This window comes from Uloborus diversus, chromosome 3, assembly GCF_026930045.1.
Source record: "Uloborus diversus isolate 005 chromosome 3, Udiv.v.3.1, whole genome shotgun sequence".
NCBI classification, from domain to species: Eukaryota; Metazoa; Arthropoda; class Arachnida; order Araneae; family Uloboridae; genus Uloborus; species Uloborus diversus.
This window is the reverse complement of record NC_072733.1, coordinates 189,082,684-189,109,885: the sequence shown is the minus strand read 5'-3', so window position 1 is coordinate 189,109,885 and position 27,202 is coordinate 189,082,684. Positions and strand designations below refer to the sequence as shown.

The window sequence follows — 27,202 nt, the reverse complement described above, 5'->3', positions numbered from 1 at the left end:
TAGTCCTAGGTGTATACTTTCAATTGCAAAAATGTTCAAAATCAGATGCAGAGTTAAGGTATAGAAAGTTAGAAGCAAAAATATAAATGAGTCAAAAAATAGAAAATTTAACTTTTTATACTGGCTCCAAGTCCCCTAACTTATATTTGCGGAAGTAATCTCCATTGAAAGATATTACTAACACAAAAAACTTGACATTTGTGCGATCAAAAACTCAGGGAGATATTCCAGTTCAAAAACTTAAGGGACCATACAAAAGATGAGATTGGAACTTATCGCCCTTTCAGAAGAATGACAGGTCTTCAAAGTAAGAGAAACAAGATATTTATATTTTTCATTGCTATTCAAAAATAAATGCAAATGCTATGCCGTGATACGTAAAAACACACTACAAAACCTCGAACAATTTGAGAAACCACTCTATGCACACATATAATTTTAAACACATGTTAATTGCTATATTTCCCCTCCAAATTGTGTTATTGACGGCGAGTGAAAAGTGGTGTAAGTCACAAAACGCTGCGTTTCATTTCTCGGTGAATACTGGTCATACTAATTTCAAAATTTTTGTGTTGGAATTGTTTTTCAGTGGAGATTTTTTTCCTAAGAATAAGTTAGTGGACCTGGGGCCCGTACAAAAAGTTAAATTTTGTATTATTTGAATTATTTTTTTTTTTACTTCAAACTTTCAATGTCTTAACTCAGCATCTGATTTTGAACATTTTTGCAATTGGAAGTATACATCTAGGATTAACGGTTGCGAAAATAAAGGTCTTGCAGGTTAAAACGGAACACCCTGTATATATATATACACGAGGGGGACCTCCCCCCCCCCCAAAAAAAAACGGATTTTTGTTCTGAAATATTTGTTTATCAGTTAATTTACAGAATGTCTTTAGTCTCCTTCAAAGTACAGTCGACTCCCGCTACAACGCGATCCGACTTACGCGAAATGGCTATAACGCGAGTTTTTCAGGAGCAACAAATTTTAGAGCTAAAGCGAATTTCTTGCTCTCAACACGAAAATATTTGGAAAGGCCCACACACCGCACTATATTCTATTCTATTCTATTCTATTCAAGAGTCACAACTGACTTCAACTGTATTTATGTCGAGGACTGCATACTATGTGCCTTGCCTCTATTATTTTATATACCGATAGATGGCAGCACCATCACCGGATCGAACAGTTAGTGAGAATTTTGAACTAGCCCAGGAGCTAATAGCTACCTAGTACTAGCACCCCCAGAGGTATCGTTTCACTTGGAGGACATTGAGACCACGAGCATATTTAACGTCGCCCAGTCCCCATTAATGACGACGGTGGGTCTTCGACCAGCGAGGATCGAACCCGAGGCCCTCCGGTCCCGAGTCCAATGCCTTACCGATCAGGCTACCACGGCCCCCCCACCGCACTATAAACATAGCTTTATTCGTGTGTATAATCACCACTCCTCATTTTTCATCTATTTATTCTAAATATGAAAGGTGATGAAATATTGTAAGCACCTAGGCACGCTGTTTCATCTAAAGTTTGAAGATGGAAACAAAAAGTGAAAGTTTGCGACATTATAAGAAAAGTTAAAGATTCTTGATACGCTTTAACAACTAGAAAGTGGGCCGAAGGTAACACGACAGTAAGGTATAAGTGAATCTTTCATACGTATAATTAAAAGTCAAGAGAAGGCAATCCGTATAAGTCCAGACCTTAGTTTTAATATGCAGCTCGCAGAGTAATGTTTAAGCAAAATGCAAACAATATAAAATTGGAATCAGCTCTTGTATTGTAGAGAATAGAGACTCTGAAAGAGGAGTGTCACCATAGATTTAATGTTATAAAAGCAAATGTGAGGCTACTGTAGTGTACTTAAAAATATATTAGAATGACGATCACATTACGCAGCATAAATCATCATCTTCAATTTTTAAGTTATAAATGAAACTTATTGTATCTACTGTATAGTACTTTTACAGTGCAGTGTTTAAATAATGCAGCTTTTTTAAAAATACGGTAAAAATTTAGCTCTTTATATGAGTATCGGTAATATATAGTTAAAAAATGGTCTAAAAACAATTTGAAAGGTGTCTAAAAATTTCTAAAATGTCACATACACAACACTTTTCCACAACGCGAAATTTCGACTTACGCGAGGAGTCTTAGAACGCATCCCTCGCGTAAGTCGGGATCCGACTGTATTCGCCATTAGACGCAATACACTTGTCAATTCTTTTTTCCACTGCTCGAAGCTCCTCTGGAAGTCTTCAACTTTGATCGTGTCCAGTGCCACCCTTTGCGAAGCAGTTTTGACCTCTACATCATCACAACGCTTACCTTTAATATTTTATTTTTTTTCCATCCGTGGGAACAGAAAATAATCACAGTGGGCTAGGTCTGGCGAATACTGGGGGTGATGTACGATTGGTCATCCCTGAGAGGCCAAAAAGCGGATGGAGTGTGCGGGAGCGTTATCATGGTGAAGGAACTATTCACCCGATCGCCCGCACGAGCTCCAACTCACTCCTGTTTCTTCTGAAATTTCGTTAATCGTAAAATGACGATTCTCGATGATTTTTGGCGGATTTTTTAAACGTTTTCATCATTTCGGGACGTTGAAGTGCTCCAAAGCAAGCATGATCTTCAACACTCATCTCACTACGTTTAAAGCACCCAAAACACTCGAAAACTTGTGCACGTGTCATAGTATAGTTCTTGAAAGCTTGTTGAAGCACTTGGTAAGCTTCCGTTGTCGACTTTTCAAGCAGGAAGCAAAATTGTTTTTTAATCGAAACCGTGTTGTACAAGTACTATGTTATGCGAGGGACGCCAGTACTGTACTATATTCCACTTCGGCTGGCCATTTCGCGAAGTGGGAGGAAATTCTATTAGGCCTAAAGCCCTATGTGGTAATGGTAGATTAACCGGTAGAGTTAGAGGTGATCGTCAGCCTTTTTCTGCCCTATAGACCTTTTGCTAAAATTTTCAAATTGCATCCTGTTACGAAATATCGATTTATAAAATAGGAGCTTTCTTGCAAGAGTGAAATAAACAATATTAAGAGTAAATTTAAAAATAAATATAACATTATTTATGTTTTCAATATAAATAGAAAAACGTTGAAATAGATATATGTTGGCGAGGTTCGACAAATGGCACCAACAAAGAAATTTCTTCAAATAATATTAACCTCAAAACTGTTTTTCCCTTCCTGTTGTTTTAAAAAGCTCTTAACTTGCTATTGAACTTGGCAAAAAAATTACATATTTTTTGAAGCAATACTTGCCGAGGCAATGTGGCGACAATAGGTCTATCGAGCAGAAAAAGAGTAAGGATTATTCTTTTAAATGTCATTGAAAAATTGTGTACTAAATATGTTTTCAATATAAATAGAGAAACGTTGAAATATATATATGTTGGCGAGGTTCGACAAATGGCACCAACAAAGAAATTTCTTCAAATAATATTAACAACAAAACTGTTTTTCCCTTCCTGTTGTTTTAAAAAGCTCTTAATTTGCTATTGAACTTGGCAAAAAATTTCCTAATTTTTATAAGCAATACTTGCCGAGGCAATGTGGCGACAATAGGTCTATCGAGCAGAAAAAGAGTAAGGATTATCCTTTTAAATGTCATTGAAAAATTGTGTACTAAATTTGTCTTTGTACTCATACAAGATACGCAACTCATTTGCTCCAGGTATAATTCGTCATTTTGAAGGGCGCAAACCTTATCTTCACGCTATCACGTTGTTACAACATATAAGTTCATTGAATAATTTCTATTATGGCTTTAATATGAGAACAGAGTAACACGAGATCATATATTTATATGTTGCAAGCTTATTTTTAACTCGCAAGTAACCCTACACAAGTGTGTGGATCACCGATTAGAATATTATTAGAACACTTTAAAATATTGAACTAGTGTTTTTTTTATTTTTTCAGACACCTTTAACGGGGTGAAATTTACCCCTAAATATTGAATAATTGGGATATTAGAGGGTAAAATATATTCTTTTATTTTAAGTTTTAATTTAAAAAATTCAAAAAATGATTGAAAATCATTTCTGTTGTCGGGGGAAAAAAAGAAAGAAAAAAGAAAAACACGGGTTCAATATTTTTAAGTGTTCTATCGATGTGCAAAGTTATATTCCAATCCGGTGATTCACACTTGGGTAAGGTTATTTGTTAGAGGCGTCTTTTATATTTGAAATCGCTTCTGAAACGATTGTACTTTTAAAAAAAGTATACAGAAGTACTCATTTCTTTCTTCTTACTTTGGCAGATCGTCCCTAGACACTTCGCGAATTGGTCGGCCAATGACCGAAATCACGGAAAAACCGGACATTGGCCGTAGGGCAAAACGGAAACTGGTCGATTTCGGACTTTGGCTGTAACATATACAATCTGCCGTTTTTGAGTTTACAATATAATCTTAACGAGTGATTTTCTCAGCTGTACAAAGACGGATTAATTGCAACATAATATTATCATAATCACGCAGTGACGGGGGATTGCAAATTCATTCCATATAATCCTCTAAGACACTAAAAAATTGAAAATTTTGTTGCAAAAGTTTAGTTTAATGTTTAATATAGCAAAGTATAGCGAAGGGTTAAGTCTAATTAATATCATGTTATCTTCTAAATAAGTGGACCATCATTAGATCCTTGACCAACAAAGATAGAAATTTAGTAACCGACGTAGTTACGTGACTTGCGCAAATGCCTCGTTTGTACGATGTTTTTAAAATTATTCAGTCATAAGCTTTATTAAGCACCCAAAATTTGTGCATTTTTAATTCTTTTAAGCAATTTGACTCCTTTAATAAGTGTTGCAGTTTATCAATACCACTACAATTATAGGACAAGATATCTTTAATTAATCTATGATGTAGACCTCAATACTCATGTCAGTAATGTCATAAAAAAAGTTCTACTTTATTGCAAAGATATTTCCAGTAATAGGTTCTTGTGGTTACTATGAGGGTAATCTGTTGCACTTAATGTTTGGAGAGTTTAAAAATGAACTCTTCGTCAGTATGTAATGCTTTACTAGAGAAGCCCAATCCAGAATTAAAGTGAAACACGTTACCATAAAAATGAATAAAAATAGACGACCTGTAGTTGTGTACCGTTACTTGCAAAAAATTTAAATGATCGCCTGTTACAAAGCAAAACTTACGCCAAGGAATAATTATTTGTTATAATCATGGTCAAAAAAAAAAGTGCCAAGGAAAATTGTAGGCAACGGACAAATTAAATCTTCAAAATTTAAAGCACCAGACAAATTATTTCTTAGAGTTTATAAAAAAAATTCAGAAAAGCATAGCTTCTAAAAAAGCATCTGTTTCTGAAAGAACTAGCCGCTAAGGTATTTTTTTAGTCCCCAGAGCAACTTGGCGCCTAGGTTCGTGGGTTTGTCGAAACCTGATTATAATTCACAAATAAATTAGAAAAATAAAATATCCGTTTTTGAAATGGTGTGATCTGATACTACTTACTTAGCTCAATTGTTGAAAATAATAATACTATACACCGATGTATTTCTTCAAGATACTACATAAATATATAAGTATGCTTACTTATATTGCTGTAAACAGGTAAACGGCAGTATCTGCAAAATTGAGTTTTCGAAATATTTGTTAAAAAAAAAACGCGTTGTGGATTCAATACCAGCAATCGAGAAATGTTTTAATTAGACGTTTGTTTAAAGTTTTTTTTTCAGCGGAATCCAAATAAGCAAGCTTGTACAATAAAACTAACGTACAATAGTTAATTATTAAGCAAAAAAAAAAAAAAAAAAAATAAAGAAAGAAAGAAAGAAAGAAAGAAATGCAGTTACTGCCCGTTACCTGCCCACGGCAGTAGTGTACCCTTGTCTAGCCACATGAAAATGGTACTTCATTTGCTTGTTATAATTTTATATTATTTTTTTGTTCATAAAAGTAACAAAAAATGGTGTCTTTTAAGTTTTCTAATTTTCTGTATTTACTCAAAAATGCGAATGGACAAAATACTTCAAATGATCACATTTTGAAGAAGAGTTAAAGCAAACACTGTCATAACAAGAAGCTGTTCGTTATTGGTATTAAAACATATATCTGTCACTGCTTAAAAGATATGAGAAGATTTTCAAACTTCGCAAATATTATTTTTTGCGAAATTCAAAACTTTAATGAATGATAACCATGTAAATCTTTCCCATTTGTTTATAATAATTCGATACTAAAACTAAATGAGGTCAGATTTAATAGATTTGATTTATTTTGCGTGACCTTAAATACTGATAGAATGGAATTTATGTAAACAATTCTGCCGACAGTGATTAGAGAGCGGAAAGTAGTTCGGTGATACTCATATCAATCTGGAAGTTCGCACAGTTTTCTATAAAAAGAGAATAGCTGTGAAAAAAATGTTGAAATCTTTGGAATCAGTTGGTTTCTCTCGAAATAGATTCTGCATGTGAATAGCTGAATGATTCACACATTTCTTTCTAAAGATATGTGTTTGTCATTTACTTTTTGTGGTAAGGAACGTTTACTCCTTTCCTCGATTTTTGTTTTTTATTATTTGAACAAAATTGCTAATTTTCAATAGGAAAAAAATGTTTTAGAAATCTTTTAGGTTTTAAAAAACGTCAACATTTTTTCAAGCGTAGCCAAAACTTACGTCACCTGCACATTTGTAATAAATATTATTATTTTTTCATCAAGTGGTGATAAATGCAGTCGAATCCTGACATACGCGAGGAATGCGTTCCAAGACCCCTCGCGTAAGTCGAAATTTCGCGTTGTACAAAAGGGTTAGTATACAATTTTTTTATAAATATACCTACTTATTTTAGAAATTTCTAAACACCCCTTAAGCTGTTTTAAATCATTACTTAACTATATATTACAATTTCTTACATAGTACCTATATATTACCATACATAAAAAAATGTTTTGATACACAAAATCAATGATCAATGGGAGAGAGAAACATAAAATAAAATAGTGCGGTTTGTAGTAATAAAATGTTGCACCAAAATAGTACTGTGCAATAAATACAGTAATTATATTTATAACTTGAAAAATGAAGATAATTTATAATGCCAGATCTTATATTTATTTCAGTCTTCTCTTGACAGCACATCAAAGAATTCGTCAGAAGAAGAGATAGAAGAAAGAGTAAGAAGTTGATCTGTTTTTTAGCCGAAAATTTTCGTGTTGAAGGCGAGGAATTCACGTTAACCCTAAAATTCGTTACTCGTGAAAAATTCGCGTTGTAGCCATTCCGCGAAGGTCAAATCGCGTTATAGCGGGAGTTGACTACCGTGAATTTGTGACAAATATAATTAAAATTGTTCATCAAAGTTGAAAAAGTACTATTTTAGCCTCAAATATTATTTCTTTATAGCTGAATAAATCCGGTTATTATTTACTTGTTTCCTCAAAGCGGGATGCTTAACTATTTTTGACAACGCTTTAGACAAAGGTGCATATTTTTTAGTAAATGCTCGTTAAAGAACAATAATGGTAATTTTTTTTCAGTGCACACAATTAATAGTGCATATTTAGTGCTGATTCAAAATAAGAACGAAACACTTGGCAGGATTTCAGACAGTTTACTAGTCGTTACTTTTAGAACTGATTTGAAACCGGTTTTTTTCCTATTTCACAATACCTATATAGCTATAGGCGAAAATACTCTTTCTTCTAATGTATTAAGGCCGACTAAACATAAAATATATTCAATAACTATGCAAAAATAGGCATAACTAAAAATTAGTGGTTGGAAAACGTTAAAAAAACTGCACTGAAAGATTTAAGTTGACCTTTTCTGTAATAGGTTCTGTACTTCAGAAAACCAGAAATTTTAGCGTCCTGCATGTGTGGGACAAAGGGACAGGCGACCTGATAAGGGGAACTTGCCCCGTTCAAAAAGGGATGCTATAGGTATTATTAACTCAAACATGTCCCCTCCCCTTTTTTATTTTAAGTGGTGCAGTCCACTACTTTCCCTCATTTTGAAAATGCGTTTGATAAGTATTATACCAACGCTTCACCCACACAAAAAACACCATCAAAAGAAAAGCTTTCGAATTCACAAAGCGTGCTAAAGAAGCACTGACCGCAGGGACGCCTCGAACTTGGAAGACGGAACTTGGGAGGACGGAAATTTTCAATTTTTTGAATGGAACTCCAAATTTTGCCGAATGATGATAATTTTGCCGAATCGTCAGACAAAATTTGCAGGAAAAAGAAATTTTTGGAAGGTGACAGTGACCTCCCGTGACCTTTTATCGGGGCGTCCCTGACTGACCGTGACCTCTCTATTGATTTAAGGTCTAAGCTTTTTCTATTGCTTGAAATTAGCAATGATTCGTGCACGAAGTTTAATGGGACATAGAACTTTTTAGTTCAAAATGAAAAAAAAATGACCCTTGAGAATGAATGTTAATCTCTAGCGCTGCACTTCAGAACGAAAAGTTCGTACACAACTAAAGAAGTTCACTTTTCTTTGTACAAAGATCGAATGTAATATCTCTCACACTCTTCTTCACTTTACTGAATTTCTAAATTAATTCAGCTTCACTTTTCAAGCTGTCAAAATACTTAAGATCAAAACAAAATTAATCTCTTTTAAGGAAAAAAAATACGATATTATCTTTGATATAAATAATATCTTATTCATTCTGTCATTGTAGTTCAGATGTTTTATGGCACTCTGTTTTTTTTTGTTTTTGTTTTTAATAAGTTTTTAAAATCAAGCAGTTTTTCATGATAATAAGTAAAGTTCAAAAATGTAGTTACACGTTTTCATGACATTTCTGAGCATGACACTAAGTTAGTCTTCGCAGTTTAAGCTCATTATTTCGTCCATGTCGCTTTCCCCGAAATAGAAAAGCGGAAATTCTGCATTATTTCATCATTATTTTGTTTTCTTTTTAAGATTATAGGAAACTTTCTCTGCTTCTTTTCCATATGTTATGTAGTCTTCCACTCACCTACAGTTTAGTTTCAAAAACTACCACAAATGTGGTAGTGGAGTTTGTGTCTAATTCCCTCATATTTCCTTTTAGGCCCAAAAGACGTCGCTGTTTGACCGCCGGGACAGTCCCGGTTTTTCAGACAAAATCCCGGTGTCCCGGCCGGTTTACTTCACGTTCCGGTAAAACATAAAATTGATTAAATAAGGCCAATCAAGTCTAAAAATAATTAGCTGAAGGATTATTTAGGATAATTACGTTATTTACAACATTACTAGTAAAATTAATGTCTGATTTGATTGTGAGGATTTTTAAAAGACGATTAAAATCAAAAAACTTTAAAAAAAAGCCCTAGCCAATGAAAAGTAAATGTAAATTATGTTCAAATTTACATGTACTCATTCAATGAGTTTCTTCTTTACTAAAGTAACTTATAAATATTAATGATGGAATAAAATGTTTAAATTTATCTGCTTGTGTCATTTATTATAAACTCTGGTTTAGGTTCATACAAAATTAGTAACCATTTACTCTTAGCATCGAGAATTAACTAACCTCTTAAAAACCAGCCAGGATATTCTTTTGAATACTCGCGAAGCGTGGGGGGGGGGGGTATTCCGGTGTCCCGGTTGAACATTTCAGAAAAAAATAAAGCCTACTTTTACCCCAACTACATTAAAGTTTGTTACATGTAAAAGCTTATGTTAGTTGTTGAAATCACTTTTTCATATCTCGTTGGGAGATCCCACGGAAAAAGGTCATTTTGTTCCGCACGTGACACTTTATACATTTCATTAAAAATAATAATTTAAAATGGTAATGAACAAAATTTTGTTGGTTATGAAGTCTCAAAACGTATGTGTGACTGCTTGAGCAGCAAAATTTCGTCACAACCTTTTATAATCATTTCTTTTTTATGATATACAGGAACGGTCACGTGAAGGACAATATGACCGTTTTCAGTGGATTGACCATAGAGATTTTTTTTTTCAGCGGCTTAGATTATTATTTCTCAACAAATGAGATACGTTTTCTTTATGTTGGAACCTTAGCTTTCAAAACCCACAATTTGTTTCGTTATTGCTATATAAATGGAGCAAAAATATTAAGTAACGCATACAGCAAAGAACAAGAGGTTGACTTTGGATGTCCCACACGTGAAATGTAAATACATTAAATTTTAAGTAACAACGTTATTTAATAAAAATAATAATGTCCCAGAAGTATCTTAGTATCAAATGTAAAGATTAAAAAGTTAGATTACTCCTGTTTAGTTAAAATATTAAGATCTATAACAAAATGTTGGGGAAATTATAGAGTAGGATTTTCCGGCACGTCACGGTGGAATGGCTTTTCACACTATCGATGTAAGTTTTAAGCATAAAATTAAAACTTTCCATTTGTTGTTTCATGCATGGTTGCCAGGACGTCCTGGATTTTAAGGGACTGTCCCACGTTTTGAGACGCCCTGGACAACTTCGATCTGGGACGGTAAAAGTCCCGTATTCTTGCTGAGAGTAACTGTTGTGGAAATATTCGCTTGAGTACAAACGCAATGTTCTGTTTACATCATTAAGTTTATATTGTTCTGTTTTTCACAGTGAGGAGATAGTAGCATACATCATTGTACTGAAAGATTGCAACGTACCTCGATTGCTTTGTTGAACAGGAACTGAATCTCAGAACGTTTAGAAAAACAAGATTGCTATATTCGGCCATTTATCAAATTAACGAATGAACAGAAAGTTTAACAAAAGCGCAACTCGAAGTTTTTCAAAATTTTCAGATGTTTGTTATTTATCAAGATGTGTCAACTTTAACGTTAATCATTGTTAGTTATTGAAATCAAAACAAAACTTTTTTTTAATAGGGCACGAAATAAGTTTTGTACAGTTAATTAACTCTCAATTGCTTATTGTTATATGTTCTAAACGATTACGCAGCTATGAGTTTTATGACCATTTTTTTTTTAATAACTGTTAATCAAATCAGCACGATTTTAGTATCAAGATACACTTCTGCAATTTCTTGCTTTTCTTTCTTTTAACACGTTTTTATGTACATTAGTCACCAGGGACCCGGAGCGCTCCGAGCTCCCTACCGTTACCATTGGTAACATTATCACCCCCACTATAGCATGTCCGCGCGGGTTCGATCCTAGCCGGTCGAAGGTCCACCGTCTTCATTAATGGTGACTGGGGGACGTTAAATATGCTCATGATCACAAAGTGATCCAAGTGAAACGATACCTCTGGTACTGATTCACGAAGGATTGCCCGGCTTCTTGTCTGGATCAAAAAATCAGCTGTCTTTAGGACCCATCCAGCTGGTTAAACCACAAACAGCAGTAGGTACGGGGACCCTGAGTGAAAAGTTATAAGTGTCCCGTTTTTAAAAATTTTAAATTTGGCAACCCTGGTTTTGTAGCAACTTTGGTATAGTATAGACCAAATGTTTTTATCTGGACCATAGTCTTTTCCAGAGAGATCCTCGGTTTTTATTCTCGAACCCACAAATTCTATTTCTTTATCAGTTAATACATAGTGCTTTACTTTGTCTTATTTGAATTCTATAATCACCCACAACAGTGGCGTAGCGAGGAAGCAAAGGGCGGGTGTTATCTCCAAGAGCCCTTGGTTCTAACACATAATGCCAATCCTAATACGGTAGCTTTATACATGCGGACTCAGTAGCAGAAATGCGACGAATCTCGCAGATTTTGATAGACTGTTTCTTAGCTAGAGGGGGAGAAAACACTAAATGTTTCAAGAAAGGATAATGTCCTATTTTACCGTAAGAAGAATTTTGCTTTATTTTCTAGGATATAACAGAGGTAGCATGTTAAGTTGGACATTAATTTTTAATGCACTTCTAGGTGCTGATTTACTTTTAAGATTTATCTACTGTCGTTTTATCTTGCAGACGATTTTGGGGGTACTCAGTCTGCGCCGCAGACTGCTGAAAAATATTCTGCAGCCGGGCATCTAGGGATAGCAGTGACGAAAACCACCCCCCTCCCTCAGAAAGTATGTTACGGCTGTGTTAGTGACTCACCCGGGTAAGATGCATTTTCTTGGGAAAACCTCTGATGGAAAATAAATTAAAAAAAATATATTTACACTGAAGGTTAATTACGAAGAAATAAAACAATTTTCATACACATAAACATCTATCCAGATCCCATTGAAGACTGTGGGAAGATAAAATTGATGATCCGACAAATTGATTTATACAGATGGCTGTTTGAGATATACAACGCAGTTGTTTGTACTTCTCTCTCACTGCGAAGTTGCTTTCATGTTGTGGTTTTCATCAACTACGCTAGACCAAAACTTGTAGATATTTAGGCTGGTATAATAACCATGGGAAAATTTTGTAGACGACTATTCAGTTAAGTCATTCTGCTATAAGTGTTTTGACTTTCTAACGGAGTGAAAGCGTGAGAACGGACACATTTGCGGTAATGATTATGCGGCGCATTCATTTTATGTCCTTGATTTAATTACTCATTCGCTAAACATATTGATATTTCACTCTTTGATCTTTTCCTGCGGTGTCAAGCTGCGAATTACTTTGATATTCACGCTTTTTTTCTTTCTTTCTTTTTTTTTTGTCCATTTTATCTTAAACCATAGCAACGCAAAAAAAAAAAAAAGAGAAATGAAGTTAAATTGTTAGTCGGCTAGTTTTTGATAAAAATGGAATAACTGGAGAAAGTAAAATCGAAAAAGGAATAAAAGTCGGCGAGGAAGAACAGAAAAATTAGATCTTCTGAACTTTTGGGGTGAAACTAGGGTGACCATACGTCGCGTTTTAAACGCAACAGTCCTGTTTTCAGGCAGCCTGACCCGTTGTCCCCGCACATTGTGTCGGGACGCAGATAGGTCCCGTTTTCTGAAAATTAACAACTTATTCTAGCATATTGAAAAAAAAAAAAAAGTGATGACAGATGATAAAATATAGACCAGCGATTTAGTTAATGAATAAGTGAAAAAATAGGAGCAACCAAACGAGCAAAGTAGGCATAACCACGCAATCAGTAGATCAATGTATAGGAAATAGTTTTCATATTTTCCAAATGTTAGCCAATTTAGCCCTTTTTTATGTATACAAATCAAGTTCGGTAAATTAAAAGTACATCAAAGTTCCAATTATTATGTCAACTTAAAATTTTGTGTTTAAAAATACAGAGAATGCGTTGTAAATTTTGAAATGTGGCTATACAATTGAAGCTTTTAAAATTATCGAAATGTGACGTCGTTCTCACATATGTCAGCTCTTTTTGGTTAATTTTAAGTCTTACTTTGGCTATTTTTAAACTTTTTATTTGACAACCGTGGTCTGAAACGCGGAAATATAAAACACTAAAATCTCGATGTTCTCAAGATTAGGTTTAACTATTAATAGTGATTAATTAAGTAAGTGTACCATTATGTGTTTGTCAATTGAAATCTGAGGAATCATTCTTCTTTTTAATCCATTCATTTCTGTTCTTCGTGATAAGCACAAACCGTTAAAAATGTTTAAATTATGTTTTTATTTATTTTTTATTTTTAATTTATGTATCTTTTTTAAGCATACCGTTGCTTAAAATATTAAAACGTCCCCTTTTGTGGAAAAAAATTCTGGTCACCTTAGGTAAAACATGCCTTTGGATCAAACTTCAGACACGTAGATAGAATAAGCACGATAAAGCAATGGTTCTCTACCGGTGGTACGTATACCCCTTGGCAGGACCGTCATTTCGAACTTTTCCGGGGAAGGGGGGGGGCAAAGGGTATGTACTCAATGTAAATGCGCTAAAAAATAGCAAAAACCGCACCTACTAACACACGAATACATTGATTTCCCAAAGCCAGGGATGGGATGGATTCAAGTTGCACTAAAATTTATGAAAGGAACTCGATCAGCTACAAGAAGTATACGAAATTATTTTGAGGAGAATTTATTGAGTGGAAATAAAACCCTTTGGAAAAAAAAACCGAGAAATCGAGTTTTTTAGGATGATTTTCTCGGCGCGACAAAGCTGGAAGCAAACACTGATAAGCTTAACAAACAAAAACAAACTCAGTGTTCACACACAAGTTATTCCTGATATTTCTTTTAATTGAGTGTCTAATTAACAAAACTTTGTAATAAAGTGTCCATTAAAATAAAATTTCTGTTTTTTTTTCATTGAAAAAAAAACCTTTTACCACTTAAAATTTTAACGCATAATTAATGAAAACGTGTGCATGAGCTCAAAAAAGTTGAGAAACATTGAAAAATTTTTGTATTTGACAGTTTAGTACAATCAGTTTAATGAATTTATTTTTTTTAATAAGCGGAAGAGAAGTACTCGGGCGTTTACAGGCGAAATTCCGTGCATTTATTACAGCAATAAAGCTAGCAATATAATCATTCAAAAAGGGAATACGTTATATACATTATAATGCTTATATTCCATCTAATATAAAAAAGCGTTATGATCAATATTCTTTTTTTTTTCACAAAACTACAGCACCGTAAATTTTTGTTACCACAGTGAACGATTTGCAAAATAATGACTTTTGAATCCCTTCCACTAGGGATCATATCAGAAATCAGACTGAAAGCTCTGTGACTAAATTATTCATTAATAACAAATAAGATTCACACACACATTTAATGTCACTATGACAATTTTGGTAGGTGCTCTGGTTGAGCGCGTTATTATACACAAATGCAAGGAAATGATGTTATGTTATGAAGCATTTTATTTCTGTTCTATTTAAAGAAATGATTGGTAATAATGACGAACGAAAACCGTCCACTCGCTTTAACAGAAAACCTATGGCATAAGTATGTACAGTCCAACTCGCCTATAACGAGAGTGAAGGAACCGTGAAATTTGCTCGTTATAACCGAGTGCTTGCAAAAAACGGGTTTGTTGACAGAGGAGTTAACGAGAATTATCAAAAAAACAACCTTCATATACGATGAAAGCATAATTTCAAGCTGGAAAATCTTTTATTACATTCTTTAGTTATCTGTTATCATATTCTTAACTTATAAGTATTTCTTGATTTGCGTTGTTTGTCCCGGCAAAAAAGTCATTTTTATTGGGATCGGACAACTGTTCACATTAAAATTGCAAATGTTTGACTCTGTGATAGGTTTCCTCTGTCACAGAGTCACATCAGTTTTTGAAATTCTGGTTGTCTGTGGAACGAAAATAATATACAGTGAAACCTGTGTAAGTTGACCACTTGCGGTGCACTACTTTAGTGGTCAACTTATAGAGGTTGGATTATATGATAAGATCTAATTCTGTGCCTGAAAATAGCGGTCAACTTAGACGGGTGGTCAACTTAACAGGTTTTACTGTACTACAGTTTTTTTTAAAGGTTAAATAATTGAAGATAAATATGGTTATTAATACAATTCCCTGTAGGAACTCCAGCAAGTAACTTGCAATGTTGTACATTACAAAAGTTAGCAGGTTTTTTAATCACATAAAAAATACTATTTTTGATTAAAACATGGTATCTATCCATAACTCTGGCCCAGAAGTGTAAGTAACGACTAAATACAATACAGCACTCGCTTGGCCCTCGACACCATCGTTCCTAACCCCGTAGCAAGCGTAGAAGTGGTGCAAATATGTTAACTAGTCGAAAATTTCATGTGTCACACTCTCACAATGGCAGTCATAAACAGGGCCGCAGAGAGCCAAGGCTGGCCTCTAGTCAGTTTTGTCCCTGCCCCTCTCCCCCCTCCAAAAAAAGATAGAAAAAAACGGAGGGAAAAAGAAGAAGAAAAAAAAAAGAAGTAAAATAAAGAAAAAAACCAAAATTGCTGAGAAGAAAACAATTAACGCTATTTAAAGTGCGATCGACGTTTATTTCACCACACACTTTCACACTCCACATCATGAGTAAGAAAGAACACTTGTGTATTTGCGAACACTTACGCTGAAAGAAATATTTTATATTTTACGTTTTCGCAAAACAGGTTTATATATATATATATATATATATATATATATATATATATATATATATATATATATATATATACTATAATATTAAAATCTGTTCGCGTCCGTCTGTCTGTCTGTCTGAAGATCGATCTTCTCGAGAACCGATGTGAATCGAGAGTCGAGCGAGATACCGATCAATTCGAAATTTTCCAAAGAAAAGAATAGGACCAATCTCGTAATTGTGCGACTTTAATTAGCGGAGATATTAATTAAAACGTTAATTAACATAACGTTATTCAGGAATTTTTATTTCTTTCCTGTTGCCATTTTGCATATGCGTGAGCAAGTAAAGTTCTAATAATTGTTTTTAAAAAGATTTTTTTGGCTGCGATTCAAATCTTAAAACAACGTTTCTATCTAGAATTTCATTTTAAATTAGTTTAAAATTGGTTGCCCTATTCGGGCATAGCCTTTATTTTATCGTCTGTCCTTTTTTTATTTTTTACATTCAACGTTCTTAACTCTTTTCAGCATATGAAAGTTGTTTCTTTCGATATGTTTATTGATTGTTGTGTAAGTTTAGCAATCACCGGCCTCATATTTCGGTACACTTAGGATGTGCGACTAATTATGTTTATTTTGTTGGACTTTTTCCCGTCACATGGGTGAGTTTTCGAATTGTAATAACTCTTTTTCCTTCCTGTTTCTATTTTTAAAATACAGTTTATATCATTAAAAGAACATGTTAAATTAAGATTGTTTGGATTTCTTTATGAAACAGAGTTGAACAAAAAAGATTGTTTTTAAGGATTTTAACTAAAGCTGAATTGGAATTTGATGACTTGGTATTAAATTAATGCTTATTGGTAGTTATTTAGTCTTGGTGCTTTAGTTTCACGTAATCAACCAAAAACTATGTGTCATTCTATGTAAAAAGCTGATTGTAATTGTATATAAATAGTTCAGATATAGTCTATCAGATGTAATTCATTTTAACTTGAGCACAAATTATAGTTGATAATGCATATATTTTCATCTTTTGTGCTAATTGAAAATACTCATAACTTGTATCATTGATAACTATGATTAACGTTAAAGAGATTTTTGATAAAAATATGCTCTACTGGTGTTTTGCAAACCTTGCATTACGCGTATTTATTTACTCCTTAGCGCTTTAGAAACTGATGTCAGAGTAATAGAAAAACATCAATTGGACATCTCTTTCATTTTTTAAGGAGCCCGTGCAACGCTGGGCACGCAGCTAGTATATATATATATTTGGCATCAGTGCCGCCGGGCCCTTTTAATCCCCGGGCCCGTATTTTACGACTAGGCTGACATGGCCATTCGTCGGGCCTGGTTATAAAGAGTAACTTTGCTTACGGTAATCGAACAATTGCGTGTTTACCGTTTAATACACAGGGTGTCTAGTCTACTGAATTGGTGATAAAAATTGTCAGTATATTTCCGGTATGACATTAAAAAAAAAAATTCTGATACCATCTCGCAAAATATAACTTTTTTTTTTGGTCCCTATTTCATGGTAAAATGAGCAACAAAAGCATTTAGTACTATTAAATAACTTCGCTATAACGACTGAATTATATGTACAATATCTGGATAAAGTATGTAATTTTTGTTCAAGTATTATAATCCATACTACATCATGAACTGTATTTCTTTGTTCAATATCAAATTTTTTAGTTCAAGAGAATGCAAGCTTTGTAACAGCTGCCTCATATCCTCATTTTACCTTAGCTTTCAAATTCAGGGGTTCTAAACCGTTTTCAACTTACGTACACCATTTCGCGTACCCATTAACTATGAAAATCTTCAATGAAAACACTTTCGGTTAATAAAAACTTGTTATACAGGATGTCCGAAAAGTTCTTAACACATTTTAAAACTTCATAGAAGAGTAACCAATTATTGTGTCAATATGCGGTTTGCGCCTTAATACTTCATTGGTTCAGTGATTTTTTTATGACACCTTAAAAAAAATGGGGGGGGGGGGGGACAAAAAATAACTAAGTAAATTTACATTGACAGCTGTATCATCAAAGTACAGGGCCCCCTTAACTGGTATGTCATCAAGTGATAGGAACGGGGGGGGGGGGGCCCTTGGGCGTATGTATCATCAAAGTAAGAACTTGTTTTTCTCACTCTGACAATACAGTCGTTGTCTTCCTAAAAGTGCAAAATGTGATGAAAAATTATAACTAAGTGAAAATAAATTAAAAAGTTACATAAGATAAACTATAACAATAGTTTATTCTTGGTGATACATTCATTTTATTCATTGTTTAGGCTACTACTAACTTATTTTAGACACATGCAAACGCCCCTCAAACTGTCTTAAACCATTCCTTAACTACACTGGTGTGCAAAAATTAAGGTCGAAGTCGAAAAATTAGCATATTAGCTGAACGAAGAGGCAGAGCGGACAGAAAGACCAATCAGGAGATTAAGTAAGGTGATGTACGGTAGCACATGCGCAGATATGCAGGCAGACGTAATGGGGGAGTGTCTGAGTAGTATAAAGCATGTTGTCGGTGTAAGATCAGTATTTCTGGCAAAGAGATTGCACGCCGTATAGCAGTTAAAATCACACCGAGTTGCTGCCTCAGCGAAAAATGGCGAATAATCAATCTATTAGACGACATCTGGATGCTTTTACCCGAGGTCGAATCATTGGGAAGTTGGAGGAAGGCCGCAGTGTGACAAGTGTGGCTGCAGAGTTCGGAATTGCTCACAGCATCGTTTCACGACTTTGGAGACAATTTCAAACTACAGGAACAGCTATCCGGGGGTTCAGTAGTGGTCGTCCACGAGGAACCACACCCGCAGATGACCTTGTCCCGCAGATTGACCCGCAGAATTGTCTTACAGGACAGCAGAAACAGGCGGAAGACCGCGGGAGAAATCGCTAGACACAGGCGACTGGACGACCGATATCGCGATTTACCGTGGCCAGAAGACTGCACGGTGGTGGTCTGTCCCTATACGGTGTATACCTCTAACGCCTGCCCATCGGAGAAGGGGTTCTCTGTGGTGCCGGGAACACCGGAATTGGAGAGACAATGAATGGGGACGAGTACTCTTTACAGATGAGACACCGATGATTTTGACACCGAACGTGGTTCTGTTAGTGTTTTGAACATAATGTCTTACCATTACTAAAATAAAGGAAATTTTTTACAGACTGAATAGTGTATAAATTTAAAGCTGAAGGGGCATGAAGACAGCATTATATTATTGTAAGCTATAAGATAGGAATGTGTAACTTAATTAAAAATTAAATGGTAATTTTCAAAACTAAATTGCCGGAAAATGCTAAAAATGTTTGAGACAGTTTGGAGCGAAAAAAGTGTCAGTCGCAGATAAAAGTAAGACACAGAAAGAACGTGAGTAAAGGTGCTCCGACGTTCAACGCGTAAACTTGCCCCGTCGAGTCGCCAAGTTTGGATTTAAATACTGTTTAAGGCTTTCACAGCCGGCGTCAATATTAGGAGATAACATTTCCGGGCTTATTGGCCGTGGTCTAATTGGAGTAGAAATTCCAGACGTTTCGGCTTGCTTTGCTGCAGCCATCATCAGTGGTTTGAGTTTGGTGAGACTGATAATATGTTTGGATTTATTTTTAACGTGCAAAAAAATGTAATAACATTTCAGTTCATACAAATAAAATTCTCAAAAAATTATAAAATACTGCTAAATTTATACATTTTTTTTTTCTTAACTAAGTATTATTTATTCACAATAAGCTTCAAAACGTACAACACAAAATTTACTCAACTTGGTAGAAAATAGATTATTCTTTCTGCATGCTGGACCGAAGCTCGGCTAATGCTCAAAAACTTGTGAGAATATTTGTTAGGGAGCAGCATCAAAATCTGTTATGACTGTTGGCTCTCCAGGTTATAATTCGTTTTGAAAAAAAGGGTAATGCGTAAACGTGCCCTGGTCTTCCCTACTGTATTTATTTCAAAAAAAAAAAAGGCGGGGTTATTTATTCAACATAAAATACTATTAAAGTGCACAAACTCTTACTTTAATTAAGGTAGGTGCGGGTGATAAGGCCTACCTACCTAAGGGAGATAGGGAGATTTGAAATAAAATAAAACTATTTATCCGAATCAACAAATTGTAATATTAATTAAACATACAAATCAATTGCTACGAGAAATTAGAAAAAAATCACCAGTTTTGCCGAAAACAAGCATAAAATAAAATATTTTTTAGAACCTTGTCATTAGGCCTTGTTATAGTATGGTAGGATAATAAGGCCTAAGAACTTTAACACTCTTAAATAATCAAAATAAGCTTCTAACATTGGTAATTGAGACTAATTGTAATATATATGCATTAATCATGCTAAATAAAGTCTTCAAAATGACGGAAAAATTCGTTGTTTAACAACCGTCTGGCCGCTGAAAATTATCTTTGTCATAGACTATCACACCGACGCATTCTTTAGGATACCACTTGCCTTATTTTAGATATAGTTTCATGTCATTCATCTTATCCTCTCACAAGTGCGTGGCAGAAAAAAATAGCATCGTTTTCTTTTGTATCATTTCCTTCTTTGACGGTTTAAGTCTTCTTTATTTTCTTCTCTTTCTTGTTTCCCTTAAACAAATCTTTGATAACTAGTGTTCTCTGATAATTAATGGCTTATCTTTAACAATTGGTTTTTTTTTAATAATAATTTTCTCTGATGTAGGCAGGAGCTCCTGAAATGCTGTACTTTTTAATGGCACATAGTCTTTTTCATCGTCCGAACTAGAACTATAAACCATGTGGTAAAACTTTTCAGAAGATCTGCTTGGGGTACTACTATAACACGGAACCAATTAGTAAATAGTCGTAACTACTTATAAACATCGAAAAAATTTTGAGAAAGATTTAAAATAAGATGTAAAACTGACAAACATTGTTGCAAAAACATAGGAGTGTAATAAGGCCTACGATCAAATTTGGTAGGTCTTATTTGCCGCTGACTGCCGAGATATGAAATGCAGCGTTTTGTGACTTTGACCACTTTTCACTCGCTGTCAACAACACCTTTTGGGGGGAAATATAGTGGTTAACAAGTGTTTAAAATGATATGTGTGAATAGAGCATGGTTTCTCAAATTGTTTGAGGTTTTGTAGTGTGTTTTGGCGTATCACGGCATAACATTTGCATTTATTTTTGAATAGCAATGAAAAAAGTAAATACCTTGTTTTTCTTACTTTGACGACCTGTCATTCTTCTGAAAGAGCGATAAGTTCCACTCTCATCTTCTCTATGGTCCCCTTAAACTTTAAATTGGAATCTCTCCTTGAGTTTTGGTCGCACAAATGTCAAGTTTTTTGTGTTAGTAATAGTTTTCAGTTTAGATTATTTCTCTAAATATTAGTTAGGGGACCTAGGGTCCGTTTAAAAAGTTAAATTTCGTATTTTTGACTCATATTTATTTTTGCTTTAAACTTCCAATATCATAACTCTGCTTCTCATTTTGAACATTTTTGCAACTGGAAATATACATATAGGATTGACGGTTGCGAAAATAAAGGTCTTACAGGTTAAAACGGAACACCATAATTCAGATATCGAAGATCGATAGAAGCATTGACAACAGAAAACTGCAGCGCAAAACTATGTCTAAAAGTGTAATATTACGAAATTTATTTAACATTCAGTGGGACGATTTTTTATTATTCGTGTTGCGCAACCGCTCTGCGCAAACGAATCGCGTCGCACACTGTCGTAACCAAGGGCGGATCCAGAAAATGTTCAAGGAGGGGGCGATTGTTTTCACTCTTTACTCTTTAGAACTTCCATTTCTAAAAATTTTCGAAGGAGTGCATTGAACCCCTCGTTTACCTATTCCTAATATCATCTATCGTCTAAAATTGAGATTTCGGAACTTCAATTTCCAAAATATTTCTGTAGAAAGTTCGTGCCCCTATCCCCAGAGTAATAAGAGATTTGCTACGATTGCGTTTTAAAGACTTCAATTCCGGAAGAATTCCTGGAAAAAGCTCCCTTTCTTCTAACACCATCGAATATTATGTAAAAGTACGGTTTTGAAACTTCAGTATTGAAAATATACATGAAGAAATTTCCTGTCTCTCGGCTCAAGGAGGGGGCGATCGCCCCCGTCGCCCCTCCCTTGTATCCGTCCTTGGTCGTAACAAGTGAGCAACATGTCGCGACCAGTGTGAAGTGTCATCTATGAGTGTTAGCTACCTACGAGTGCGAACGGATAAGAACATTTTAAATTGTATTTTTGTTGTTTAGGCTTTATTAGCCGACAGACCTTAATTAATACCCGCACCTACCTTATAACGAGATTTGTCGTTCTCTTCCCATCTTCATTAGCTTTAGATGAAGCAGTGTGTTTAGGTACGATAATATTAATTTAACTTTCCCATTTAGAATGAAAAAAAATATAACTGAATAGAAAATACGGAGTGGTTATTCGTATTCACTAACAAAGCGAGGCTTTGAATGGAGGCTTAGAATGGTACGGTGTGGGAGCTTCTGCCTTTAGGGATGATGAAGGGATGAAAGTCTATCCACAAAAAAAAAAAAAAAAAAAAAAAAAAAAAAAAAAAAAGATAATATGAGGCAATGAGAAGCAAAGCGATGTAAGAGCCCAAATTAAAAATTTTGAGATAACTAGTATAAATTGTAGGTGAAGCTAAAAAATATTTTTAAACATTTCGCAAAAAAAAAAAAAAAAATATGGATTCTGCAAAGATTTTGCAAATTTTTCGAAGACATCAAAATATCTGCCTTTTTTCTTGATATCTCCCATTATTTTTTCAAGTTTTTTACATATTTTTCTACTCTCATAATAATTTGCAAAAGTTTAGAAGGCTTAAAATGTTATTTTATGATATATGCATTTTTTCTGCAAATATTTCAAAGACATTAGACATCTGCATTTTCTCTTCATATCACTTCTTATTCTTTTTTAAAACTTTTAACTATTTTAGTACTCTCATAATAATTTGCAGAAGTTTGGAACTTACAGTGCAATTTTGCGACATATGGAGTTATTCTGCAAATATTTTTTAAAGACATCAAAATATCTGCATTTTAACTTTATTTCAATCATCAGTTTCTGAGTGACCTCTTTAAGCGTGACCAACAAGTGGTTCACTTTCATACTTGAATTGGCACTTTCGATGTGTCTACATTTTTTCTGCAAAAATTTTGAAGACTTCAAAATGTCTTAAGTCTAATGAATCCAACTTTATTATCTACCTAATTTGAAAGCTGAAAACGCAACTTTTTAATGACTTTATTTTAATGGCTACAAATACAATGATTGTACTTGGAAAACTTGAATCATTTAACTAAATTTCAAACATTTATTGATTATGGTGTGTTTTATGTAAATTAATCGAGGGGCACGGCAGTGCCCCAGCCAAGTCGAGCGCGAAGCAAACACTGCCGTACCATCTTTACTGGAACCATTTCGTCGCATTTTCAGGCCCCTATTTGAAAACCTTCTGATGAGACCAGAACGCAGAAATTTTCCTCATCTAGTAAGCTATAATCACACACTGGAAATCCGAAATTTCAAGTCTGTAGGTAATTTAGTTCCGAAGTTAAGCGAAAGCAAAGTTTCGCATTTATGACACTCACTCACTCATGATCATCAAAATAGAACTAGTACTTCCCATAAACTCAGAGAGGTGAAATTTGGTACAGAGTTAGGGTTTGATGACTACATAAAGGGAAAACTATAAAAACTAGGCTAACAGCCTTTACAAAAAATATTCAACTTGGTGGGCCGCTTCATTTAATGTCAAAAATCGAAAGTCTGAAGTATCTAATGAAGAACCCTCAGCTGGTCTCCGCTGTATTAGATATGGTAATGCCCCCTTCTACTCTTGGTACATCAAAAAATCGACTGTCATTGCGAAAGTCCAGCGTAGTGGGACACATCTTCTAATTTAATCTAGCCTAACTTTAGTCTACTCGAACATCACACAAATTAAATGTTTCTACAAAAAGAAGTGAAATCCCACCAAAAACATTCTGTAAAAAACTAGCCAAGTCTCGATGGAGCTGTTTGGTTATCTCTAAAAAGTAATGAAATCTAAACAAAGTCATGACAAGTCGAAGGTTCCTTACTGCGATTTCTTTATTGTTATAGTTAATGTTGTGTGACTTAGCCGTTAAAGAGTATACACAAGGGTACAAAAACAGGTGCTCCATGACACGATTGCACCAATCTGTCGCCAGAACCGCTACCCATTGACGATGGAAAATTGCCACTTGGAAAACGTGTAAACAAAATTGACTTGTACCCACTAACGTATAAAGAATGTTTAATGGCCAAGTCACACAACATTAACTATAACAATAAAGAAATCGCAGTAAGGAACCTTCGACTTTTCATGACTTTGTTTAGATTTCATTACTTTTTAGAGATAACCAAACAGCTCCATCGAGACTTGGCTAGTTTTTTACAGAATGTTTTTGGTGGGATAAGTTTTTCTTTATTGGTAAAAAGTTATTTAAAATTTTAAAGAAAAGAATTTATTGGTGAGCATGGTACAGGCCAAACATTCTTGAACAGAATACATGGCACTAGAAGCGTACTTATATCCAAATATAATGAGAACTTTTAAAATTAAGTTTGAAAATAACTTATAGACAAATTGTGCTTTTAAATTTATTTTGGGAAAAGAGTTGGCACCTTTTGGTCCGCCCTTGCAAGGTACAATATACTACAGGTAGTAAACTGCCCCAGGAGTACGAATAATGGATTTGGGCTTCTGTCACATAATTTCTCAGAATTGAAGTTCCCATTTGCTGCTTTTGAGTGAGGGGGGTGAGGAAGCATGTCTGCAGAAACTTCAAGTTTTATCCTAAACTTGGTTTGAAATTACAGTAAACATGACTAAATTTGATCTTGTTAGTTTCTCTTATTCGTTTTCTTTTCCATTTTCTTTACAACTATAATTATGTAAGTAACTGAAAATATGTTTCAATTGATTATGCTTTTCCTCTATGCAAATTTTCAAGACAATATATAAGTTCAAAATATTATCTTGGCAAGTATAAACCCAAATAGCGCGACAGGACAACAAACCAATACTGGTGACAACAAAATAACTTTTGTTATGCTAACAAGAAAAAGGTTTTGGCAAAATTTTGTACGGTTGAGAGAAATATTAAAAAAAAAAAAAATCATGAAGTATTACTGCAATTGATAGTTTGAATAAATTGTTCATAGGAAAAATGCTTCAAAATTACGCTTGAAATTAACTTCCACATAGGGAAAATGAGTGATCAGTTAAATGGAAAAATAAAAACATAGTGCACAAAAGCGCACGACAATGCGATTCATCTCACCATCTCTAAATGATAGTATCATTTTGCAATCTTCCCGCTACTTTTGTTTAATATTGATCGTGCGTTTGAAGCCGCATTTTTACATCAATAATTAGTTCTATGTCATGGAAAAAGAAATGTACATTTAAAATATAAGTAGATATTTAATAAGTTAAATTGAAAATTCTTAAATTGAAACCATTTATTATTTTCAGCCGAAAATACCGGTATTTTACCTCAACAAATACCGATATTACGAAATTGAAAAATTGCTCAAAATACCGGTATTCGGTATACCGGTATTGCAATCACTAATTAAGACATTATCGTTGAACTTACTTTACAGATCATAGCTAAAATTTATAATAAAAAGTTATAGTTGGACTGCAAAGAGATGGCGCGTGGACTGGAAGCAGAAATGAACCACTGCATTTTGAAATAGGTTGGATCTACGAGAATGCGTAAGCAGTAAAGAGGCGCCTTCTCGCTAATCCAACCTATTTCAAAATCAAGTGGTCCGTTTCCGCTTCCAATCGACACGTCATCTCTCTGCGGTCTAGCGATAATACCGCCATGACTTCCAGCTGAAATTTAATTATACATTATTTAAAAGATTTTGTTGGTGTCAGAATTTTTACAAAAACGTTATTTTTTAAATTAAAAATAAAAAAAATATATAAAAGGCATGATTAATCAAGTTGGAATTTAAAAAAAAAAAAAACATATCAATCTATTATAGTTCTTTAGTCCGACAAACATTTTAAAAGCAAATTAAAAAAAAAGAAAAATTAATTTGAATTTTGACATCTTGAATTCAAATTATATTTTTCGCAATCACGAGTGTGTGTATGTAGGCGTGTGTGTTTGTGTCTGTTTGCTGGCATAAGTGTGTGGGTAGTTGTGTATATATGAATGTGTGTGCGAGGGGGGTATGTGTATGTGTGTAGGCATATGTGTTTGTGTGCAGGCATGAATGTGTGGGTAGTTGTGTGTATATGTTTGTGTATGTGTGTGTGTGCGTGTGTGTGTAGTTGTGTATGTATGTGCGTGTGTGTAGGACATGGATACAACCTGGAGACGGCTTTCACTATAGGAGTAGCATCGTGAGGACCCGGTCGACGGTAATGCTGCAGAGGGTGGTGGTGGGAAAATAAAATCAAAGGACATCAAAACAGTCAAGTGAGAACAATAAACAATCGTGATTGCTCAACAAGGTTAAAAGCACAAATGTGCAGGAGCAATGCAGACACATCTTCCTTTCAAAAAATATTTCCTACCTTATTCAAATTGGCAAAAAAGTTTCTTTGTACACCTTCAACTAGTGTGTACAGTACAGTGAAAGGGTTTTTTTTTCTCTCTGAGGCAGGACATATTTGTAGCAATCAATCAAAGACGTAATATGTCTCTAGAATATATCGAGAGATTAGTTTTTATGCATCATATATTTAAAATGCAATAATTTCGATTATTAAAATATTTTGACAGCATTTTTTTTTCTTTTCATCCCTAAGTATTTCTTTACCCAAAGTCACAACCTTTTTGACATACTCCTTGCCTCATACTCCATACCTCTTGAAGACATGACTTAATTTTACTTCTCTGTATTGTTATCATTTTGGCAAAAATTTGAATCTGCAAAACCAGAATTTAAAAAATTTTGCTATCTAAGTTTTCAGGTGATTAGGAATACATTGGGATATGATTGAAAGGGTTTTTTGTTATGAGTCTATGAATATTTATTTTAAGGATCACTTAGACTTCCTGACCAAATTAAGTTATCCAACACTAATATGTGATAGATAAAAAGTAATTGCACACAAATACACATCAAAAGTTGATTTTTACTCTGATTAGATTTATAAGTGTTTTTTTTAAACTTATACATAGATATCAGTCTTAATTTATGAATATAGTAATTGTAAATGATTGCAGTATATTATATGTTTGTACTTTT

The 27,202-nt window shown here is 34.2% G+C and overlaps 1 protein-coding gene across 1 annotated transcript in view; it reads right to left on the bottom strand.

Moving 5' to 3' along the window:
* LOC129218461 (uncharacterized) overlaps positions 1–27,202 on the bottom strand; it is a 45,641-nt gene that overhangs the window by 1,539 nt on the left and 16,900 nt on the right. The gene's annotated exons all lie outside the window — the stretch shown is intronic.